Here is a 9,767-nt window from a genome sequence, read left to right on the forward strand (position 1 = left end):
TATTTGCTTTGTAATTTTTTATTATGATATTACCTTCATTGGATCTTTGTCATAAGTCTGTATAACCTGGGTTTAGAATGTGTCCCTCCAGAAAGGTTTAACATATTTTTCTTTTAGGCTACCAAATGATATTCTTGGCCTAGGGCCAAATTTTATGTTAATTTATTAAATACTGGTGGTTCCCAAAACACGTGGATAGTGTAAACTTGAACTCCAAACCTACTCATGACATGGACTTCTTCCCCACATTGAACTCAACCTATGTCCATGTTAATGAATGAGGTTTAACAGAAACATGCAGATGAATACTTACCATTATCTTACCAATTATTAAACACTTACTCTCTTCTAAGCACTATGCTCCTTTACCTACTGCCTAAGTTTAAAATGTAAATGCAACTTTTGTGACCAAGTATCAAAGTTATGTTGGTGAAGGAAAGATACAATTTTATTTTACTTTTATATTCAAGTCCAACTTAGAAAGCTAGCTCTGCTCTGGAAAGGTATCAGGGTTCCAGGACTCCATCTTTTTTTCAACCATCACTAAGGTGTTGCTCTTATTTCATGGCCTAAGAGATCCTGCCACTATGTCTGCATTCCACTCAACAAGAAGGGGAAAGTGGAAACAGGACACAATCCAGAAGTCATGCACATCACTACCACTCACATCCCATTGGCTAGAACATAGTTACATGTTCACACCTACCTGCAACAGAGCTGGGAAATTGAGTCCCTTTTTTTGGATGCCATGTCCCAACTAAAACCTGATATTCCTGTGTCTATAGAAGAAGAAAACAAATATGAAGGACAACCAGCAATTGCCATACCTACGTTATATCATTTTAATCTTTAAGCAAGCCTATGAGATAGATATCATATCTGTTTTGTATCTAAGGAAAAATAATTTGCCCGAGGAAACACAGTTACTAGGGAGGAGTTTGGACTCAACGCCAGATCTCTGTGACACCAAAACTCCTCAAAGCATGACTGGTTACAGTTGCTAAGAACTCTCTGTCAAAATATTAAAGGAGACTTTGGAGTCAAACAAACTTGAATTGATCCACCAGCAGGGCCAAGTCTAAGATGAGATAAATGAAGTGTCAAGAGTGAAACATATAACAAAGCACTCACTCTCAAGGATGTGCAAGCATTCACAACCCTGAGTGTAAGTGCCTCCTTCAGTCTGGTTCCTAGCCGTCTCACTCTCCTCACCCTACTACCAATCCTACTCATCATTTCCATTACTAACTAGGTATGACCTCGGACAAATATTTCACGTCTTTGACTCTTCGTTTACTTGTTTCTAAAGTACTGTTTCAATGTTGGAGAGGGTGTGGAGAAAAAGGAACTCTCCTGCACTGTTGGTGGGACTGTAAATTGGTACAGCCACTATGGAAAACAATTTGGAGGTTCCTTAAAAAACTACAAATAGAACTACCATATGATCCAGTAATCCCACTACTGGGCATATACCCAAAGAAAACCATAATCCCAAAAGAAACTTGTACCATAATGTTTATTGCAGCACTATTTACAATAGCCAGGACATGGAAGCAACCTAAATGCCCATCAACAAATGAATGGATACAGAAGATGTGGCATATATATACCATGGAATATTACTCAGCTATAAAAAGGGATGAGATGGAGCTATATGTAATGAGGTGGATAGAACTACAGTCTGTCATACAGAGTGAAGTAAGTCAGAAAGAGAAGGACAAATATTGTATGCTAACTCACATATACGGAATCTAAAAATGGTACTGTTGGACTCAGTGACCAGAACAAGGATGCAGATACAGAGAATGGACTGGAGAACTCGAGGTATGGGAGGGGGCGGGGGGTGAAGGGGAAACTGAGACGAAGCGAGAGAGTAACACAGACATATATATACTACCAACTGTAAAATAGTCAGTGGGAAGTTGTTGTATAACAAAGGGAGTCCAACTCGAGGATGGAAGATGCCTTTGAGGACTGGGGCGGGGAGGGTGGGGGGGGTTTGGGGGGGGCGTCAAGGAAGGGAGGGAAGATGGGGATATGTGTATAAAAACGGATGATTGAACCTGGTGTACCCCCCAAAAAAAAAAAATAAATAAATAAATAAATAAATAAATAAATAAATAAATAAAAAGTACTGTTTCCCCCTCTCAACTTCATAAAATCAGGCAAAAGAAAAAAAGGAAATATGAGAATGCTTTATACATTATAAAGTTATGAAAAGATAAGATTTAATTTGATTCTTGAGAGCCAAGGCCATTTTTGAATATGAGGATCTTAATATCTTTTGAGGGGTGAGGCAGGACATGGACCGGTGGGTGAGCAGATGGAAGGAAATTAAATAAGTAAATAAATATGTATTGAGTATGTCTTTTGTGTCATACACTGTTTTAAATATTGAAATATGACATAAAGATGAACAAGACACATGATCTCACCCCCTGTCCAGTAGGAGAGATATATTACATCAATAAACAAATTCATATGTAATTATAAACTATGTTGGGTTCTATGGGAAAATAAGGGGAACATAATTGGTATGACAATAAGGGAAGGCTTTTAGAATAAAATGACATTTACGCTAAGGCCTGAAAAATTAATATTAGTTAGCCAGACAGAGTACAGGAAGATGCTTTTCCAGGTTGAGGAAATAAAATGAAACAAACAAAAACTTTAAAGACAGCAGTTACAGTAAGTACACTGAGTAGGGAAAATAAATTCCCAGATTTCTGGTACAAGGAAAATACCAGGGAAATCATAGAGAGGGAAAAGTTGAAACCTACACCATCAATTATGAGCTCCTGGGCTTACTCCAGAGATGTGTCAGCATGGATCTGATCCTAAACATCATAGTAAAATCTTTGAGAAATGAATGATAAGACAGATCACCACCCAGATTCCAGGCTGTCCACTGAGCAGCACCCATGCAAGAAAAATTCAAATAGCACTGCAAAGACTTTGAAAATGGAACTGACATTCAAACCATAACCCACAAAAGATTTGTCTGAACTTGTGGCCTGAAACAAACTAGGTTGATTGCCTGCTAGGAGAAAAATATCAACATTCTCCGTAGGATTTAAACAAAACCTAGAATCTGATAATGTAATATTTTAAATGCCCTGAATACAATCTAAAAACACTTGCCATACAAAGAAGAAGAAAAATCTCAGCTCTCAAAAGACAGCCTAAGATGCCACCGGTATTAGGATTATACCACAAAACTATTATAAAAAATGCTTTATTAAGTAAGTACAAACTCTCTTGACATGAATAAAAAGAATTCTTAGCCAGGAAATAGATATAAAGAAGAACCACATGGAAACTTTAGATCTAAAAAATTCGATTTCCAAAATAAAGCAAGAAATCACTGAATAGGATCAGAAGCAGAATGGAGTTGACAAAGAGAGGAGCCAGTGAACTTGAAGATAGATCAATAGAAATTCTTCATGCTAAACAACAAAGAGAAAAAAAAAGATTGGTGAAAAAATGAGCTGAGCCTCGGGAGACTGTGGGAAAATAGCAAAATGTCTGACATTCATGTTATTAGAATCCCAAGAGGAGAACGAACATGGTGCTGAAACAATATTTGAAGAAATATTGGCTGAAACCTTCCCAATTTAGTGAATGGTATAACTTACAGATTCAAGAAGTTCACTATATCCCAAATAGGATAAATTCAATGAAATCTACACCCAGACACATCATACTCAAACTGCTGAAAACTAAAAACAAATAAAAAATCTTGAAAGCAGCCAGAAAATAACAATGTATTATCTACAGAACAACACCAATATGAGTGGCAGCAGATTTCTCATTAGAAACCATGGAAGCAGGACGAAGTGGAAAAAGACTGTCAACCCAGAAATCTATACCCAGAGAAAATAGCTTCAAGGATGAAGGTGAAATAAAGGCATTCTCTAATGAAGAAAGACTAAGAGAATTTGTTGCCAGAAGACCTGCTTTAGAAGTATTGCGAAAGGAAGTTCTTCAGATATGAGAGGTTCAGGAAGAAACTTGGAACAACAGGAATAAAGGAAGAGCCACTGGAATGGTAAACATCGCATATATATGATAGACTATTATCCTTTTGACTTCTTTAAAATATATTTGACAGTTGACAGCAAAAAATTATAACATTGTCTGATGAGCTTTTCAATGTATATAGATGGTATGCACAAAACAACTGCAATGTGAGGGGACCTATATGGGGATAAGTTTTCTCCATCCTGTGAAAGTGGTAATATTGAGTCTAAGTAGACTGTAAAGGCAAACAAATAAATCCTGAGACAAAGAACTTGTCTGATGCATTCAAGCAAATGAAAGCAGTCAAATTGTACCACAGGCCTATTAGGTCAATAGCTTCTGCTCCTGCTTCTTCCTCATCTTAGAAAAATTCCAAACAGAAGCTTTGCCTCATAGCCCCTCCTTTCACACATCCTCATATCTGATCAATCACCAGATCTTCCACATTTCTTTCAGATCTGTCCATTTCTCTCCATCCTGTTGGTGCCTTCAAAGTCCAGGACATCAATTTCTTACCTATATATCATCCCTGCAACTGGTTTCCCTAACTCCAGCTTTGGCTCTTCTCTCTTCATCCCACCCCAATTATCTAAAATTCAAATATCATCATGTTGTGTTCCTGCTGAAAACACATCAGTTGCTCCCTCCTAGCTTTTAAAAAAGAGTGAACCCTTTAGCTTGGTTACAAGGCCTTTCATTGTCTGCCTCCTGATCACCTCTCCAGCCTCATTTCCAGCCGCTCCAATCTCTCCCCTGAACTATAATCTCTCGGCCAGTTTAGTAAATGTTTTAGGCTTTCAGGGCTATATGTTCTCTGCTGCAAGGACTCAACTCTAGTTGTATCACAAAGGCATTGGCAGTATGTAAGTAAATGAGTGGAACTATGTTAAAATAAAACTTTAATTACAAAAGCAAGTGGCTGGCTGAATTTGGCTCTTGAGCCACTATGTGGTGACCTGTTCTTTAGCTAACTGAACTGCCGACCAATGTGTGGACAAGGCATTTGCCTTCCTCTCTTGAGTACTGCACAGTCAACTGTCTGGAATTCCTGTCTCCTTTGTCTGGCTTCCTTTATTTATCTCCAGGTCTCAACCTAAATGCTGCTTCTTCAAAGACTCCTTGGACTCCCTACCCGTCTACCTCTATTGTCGCACTTACTACACTAATATATTTACCTACTAGCATATTTACACATGTACTTGTCTGTCTTCTCCCACTTGTCTATAAGCCTCTGGAGAGCAGAAACTATATCAAGTCCACACTTTAATCCCTAGTGCCTGGAAGAATACTTGGCACATGTAAGAACTCAATAAAACTTTAATTTTTTTCCATTGAGTGAATGGAAGGCCAGTAGCTCCCTGGCTGGCCCAGCCCCAGTCTTCAAACTTTAGGATTTGGAAAACACTGTCTGTCTAGTTGGTTGTATCACCATGGAAGCTGTGATCTGTTTTGGGTAAGCCATCCCTTCCCTTTGGCCTGGCTTCCTCTTCCAGGGAAGTAGAAGTCCAAAATTAAGGACCAACCACTCTATCTCCTCTCAGACAGCACCCATCCCATCCACCAGGCAGCTCAGAGCTGTCTGACCCCACTTTTGGCAAGCATTCTAAGCCACTGGTTTTAAAAATAAGTCCCGTGGGAGAAATTGCTACATCTCTTTCCAAAGGCTGTTGTAGATGCCAAAGCAGTGGTCAATGAACCATTTGTGGTTAAGGGTGGAGCAACCACCATTCAACCAGGCATCCTGGGGACTCTCCCTGCCTGTTCAGCATCCTCCCTTTCCAGCCCATCACCAGTGAAATGGGAAAGGGTGACTTTCTCTGCTAAGCCATCAGGTAACTAAGTACAGTAAGTCCCCTACATACAAACGAGTTCCATTCCAAGCACACGTTCATAAGTCCAATTTGTTCGTAAGTACAACAAAGTTAGTCTAGGTACCCAAATAACACAATTGGCTATATAGTACTGTACTGTAATAGGTTTATAATAATTTTCACAAAAACATAAAAAACAAGCAAACACAAAAGATAAAAAAACATTTTAAATCTTGCAGTACAGTACCTTGAAAAGTACAGTAGAACAGTAAAACAGCTGGCATAGAGGGGCTGGCACTGAGTGAACAGGCATAAAGGGTACTGACTGGAGGAGGGAGAGGAGCTGGGAGAAAAGGATCATCAGCAATAGGAGACAGAGAGCGAGCTGCAATTTTACTCACGCCTGACGTGGATGGCACAGGTCCTGGTTCCTTCTTGGATTCAACTCTATCTATAATGATACTGTACTACTGTACTCTATGCAGTACTGTACAGTAAAATAGACAAACACACAACCACTTGTAGAGGAAGCATGCACGTGACAATATACACCAGACACATGAACTAACTTATGTGATTGGACATGTGAATGCACATTCACATCTTTGAAAGTTTGCAACTTGAAGGTTCATATGTAGGGGACTTACTGTAGCTGAGGGGTCAACCAGGTATCCTGTTCTGATCCAGTGCTGAATCTCAGGTGAAGACCTAGACCCTTCCTGCAGGACCTTACAGTCTAGTTGAAAAAACAAGACATGCACGTGTGAACCATTTAGAGGTTAAGAAAATGCATTTATTTATTCACTCAGTCACTTTTTAAGGTGGCTACTCAATGCCAGGCACCGGAGGATGCTGAGTCACAAAGATGAAAAAGAAGAGGCCCTTCACTCAAGGAACGGTCAGTCTACTAAAGTTTATGCCAAAGTAGGAATCCACCATGGAAAAGGAGGTTAGAGTAGAAGATATCAATGGAGACTAACATCAGAGAAAGGAACATTCCATCAGGAGGCGGAACTTGAACCCGTCTTGAAGAATCTATGAAATAGAGATTTATGAACAGAAGGGGAAGAGGATTTTAGGTTGAGGAAGTGACAGGACCAGAGATGGGGAGAACTGAGGTGAAGAGTGGAGAAGAGGTGAGAAGAGGGAAATAAGACTGGAAAGATAATGAAGGATCATATTGTGGAAGACCTTGAAAACTGGGCACTTAACTCTGAGGGCGAAGATGATAATAGCCCTCTTTTTAAAAATTGAGCTATAATTCACATGTCATAAAACTCACGTTTTTAAAGTGTAAGTTTTTACCGTCTTCACAAAGTCATGCAACCATCACCATGATCTAATTCCTTCTGAATATTCCTAAAGAGAAAATGCATAGGATAAAGTGTTTCAAGCAGATTTCCCCAGCTACAAAAGCAGGAATGGTTATATAAGGAGAAACAGGACATAGGAACAAGCTAAGAGGCTCATAGGCGTGGGAACCTGGACAGAAGGGGACATAGTGCCACCTCCTGCCTATGATCTTCTTGCTCCATCCAGGACAGCAGCACATGTGGCAGGATAATTTATTGAAATAAAAAGCTATGTCTTCTTCCCTTTCTATCTCCCTCCCTTGTTTCTGGATGGTGTAGACATTGTGTTCCCTCGCAGATGCAGTTTGGGGAGTGAGGCCAAAAACAATTTGCCTGTGGACGACCCTCCTCTGTTTAGAAATCCTGAACTCAATTTGGGATTCTGTTGGGATGGGGGAGAACTAGGAGATCCTTTGAGGGCAGTGGGAGCTGAAGCTGAGAGAGCAGAGAGAACAGAGCAGGGCGGAAGATTCCCCCAAACTTTGAAGAGCCAATGATTTCTGGTTCTGAGACTAGTAGGGAACTCAGAGCAGATGATGGCACTGCCTCTTGGAAGCTTGACCCCAAGCCCTAGGGCTCCAGGCTTCCGAGCCCCCAAAAGGACGCCTGCGCCCAAGTGAACATATCAGCTCAACTTAATGGACCAAACCTCTCTCCTAAGCATTCTATTCTGCATAAAACTCCAGGAATTTTTGTCCCGTCCTGAGGAGTGAGGAGCCCCAGTGATGCCGGAGCCTGCATTAACCCAGCATGGCAGGATGGGGCTCAGTGTCATCACAGTTAGACAAGCTGGGGGACCATGGACCTTCTTGAGAGCTAGTGTGGCATAGTGGTTAACAGCATGAATGCTGGAGGACCGAGCCTCGGCACTGCTATTTATTAGCTGTAGAGCCTGGGCATGTTACTAAACCTCTCTGTCCCTGGGTTTCCTCCAAATGGGGATAATGGGAGTCAGTTACCTCACAGCGGTGTTATGAGGATTAAATGAATGAACATAAGTAAAATAGTTATAACCCTGCCTGATACCAAAAAAGGCTACACAAGTATTTGCTTGTTATTACTAACTGATGAGAGGAAAACAAATAGCTGGGGGGAGGGAGGAGTGTCAACATATAAAGGAAGATAAGTATCGTGTGGAAATAAGGGTGGGAAAAAGAGCAGAAGGAATGAAGAGGAAAAATAGGGGGATATTAGGGATGAAAGAATTAAAGTAGATAACCATTTAGGCATGAAGGAGGAAGGACAAGAAAATAAAAACAGATGAAAATAAATTAGGTTAGAGAAATAGATGGTTTGATAGACAACAGATGACAGATAGTAGATGATAGATGGATAGACAGGTGATAGGTAGATAGATAGATAGACGATAGATGATGATAGATAGATTAGATAGACAGACAGACAGACAGACAGATAGATAGATGATAGAAAATAAAAAGAGATTGAGAAATAAATAGATCACATAATGAAAACATTATAGAGGTAGAAAAGTGGTGGCAAAAAGTAACTGATAAAATGATATGTGGCAGAGATCAACTAATATAGATGATAAACTCAAAATAAAATATAGACAATAGCATCAGATGCTAAAAGGAAAAACAGCATAAAGGGAAAACGAAAGGGAGGTTGTTGGCGAGGACAAGGTCAGGAAGCACTGGATGACTTAGTCTGTGGGTGGGGGGGCTGCTGTCCCCCTGCCTAGCCCTGCCCCCCCCTCCACCCACCCCAGTCCACCCACCCCACTCCCACGGAGCTCAACCCCGGCTTCTCTGGTTTCCAAACCACGCTCCTCCACTTGGGAACTCTCTGTTCCCCGTTCCACACAGTTCAGAACTGGATTTTCTTCTGTCTGGGTTTCTAATTGCTTTGCGTATGCAATTCTTGTCTCCGTTCCAGAGCACTGTGTCCCCAGTGAGCATAGGTCCACCCCTCATTCCACTTTCTTGGTATCCCACCCAATGTGGAGCTGAGAGAAAATGTATTGAAGGAAAGTCCGGTATAGAAGTGGGAATCGTAGGGGCACTCCAACCTCTACTGCCACCGTTACCACTCTGCAGGACATCACCAGTCACCTCTGGAAGGTTCAGCTCTATAAGCTTAACCTGGGGGGGATTGTTCAGCCTACCCTCTACAGAAAACACGTATGCAGTATCTGATTGTCCCTCCCAGCTGTGCTTCTCAAGGGCCCAGTCCTTTGTAATTCAGTGTTTTCCTATAAATAATTGGTCTCCCCTACAAAATTGTGAGCTCCCAGAGGGCAGAGACAATGTGGATAAAGTTGCAAAAATGTTGTAGGATGAGCAGGTGCTTTATTCTGTATCTATCACTTTTAAGCATCTGAAAATTTCCACCACCGTGCGGTTAACATGCTTCGTTCTAAGGACAGAAATTATGTGGTAAGTAGAAGGGAAATCTTGATATAAGAAAAGAGACATGAGATTCTCTGTTTACACAGGTCCTGAATATAGGACAAGGGCCCTGTTAGTATCCTGAGAGAATTCTGGTCACCTCAGCCAAATGAAACTCCCCCAGACTGATCTAAACCTGTTCCTTTCCTTCTAGACAAGAGGAAGGAGAAGTCCCG

The sequence above is a fragment of the Hippopotamus amphibius genome, chromosome 12 (genome assembly GCF_030028045.1).
Source record: "Hippopotamus amphibius kiboko isolate mHipAmp2 chromosome 12, mHipAmp2.hap2, whole genome shotgun sequence".
In the NCBI taxonomy this organism is placed as follows: domain Eukaryota; kingdom Metazoa; phylum Chordata; class Mammalia; order Artiodactyla; family Hippopotamidae; genus Hippopotamus; species Hippopotamus amphibius.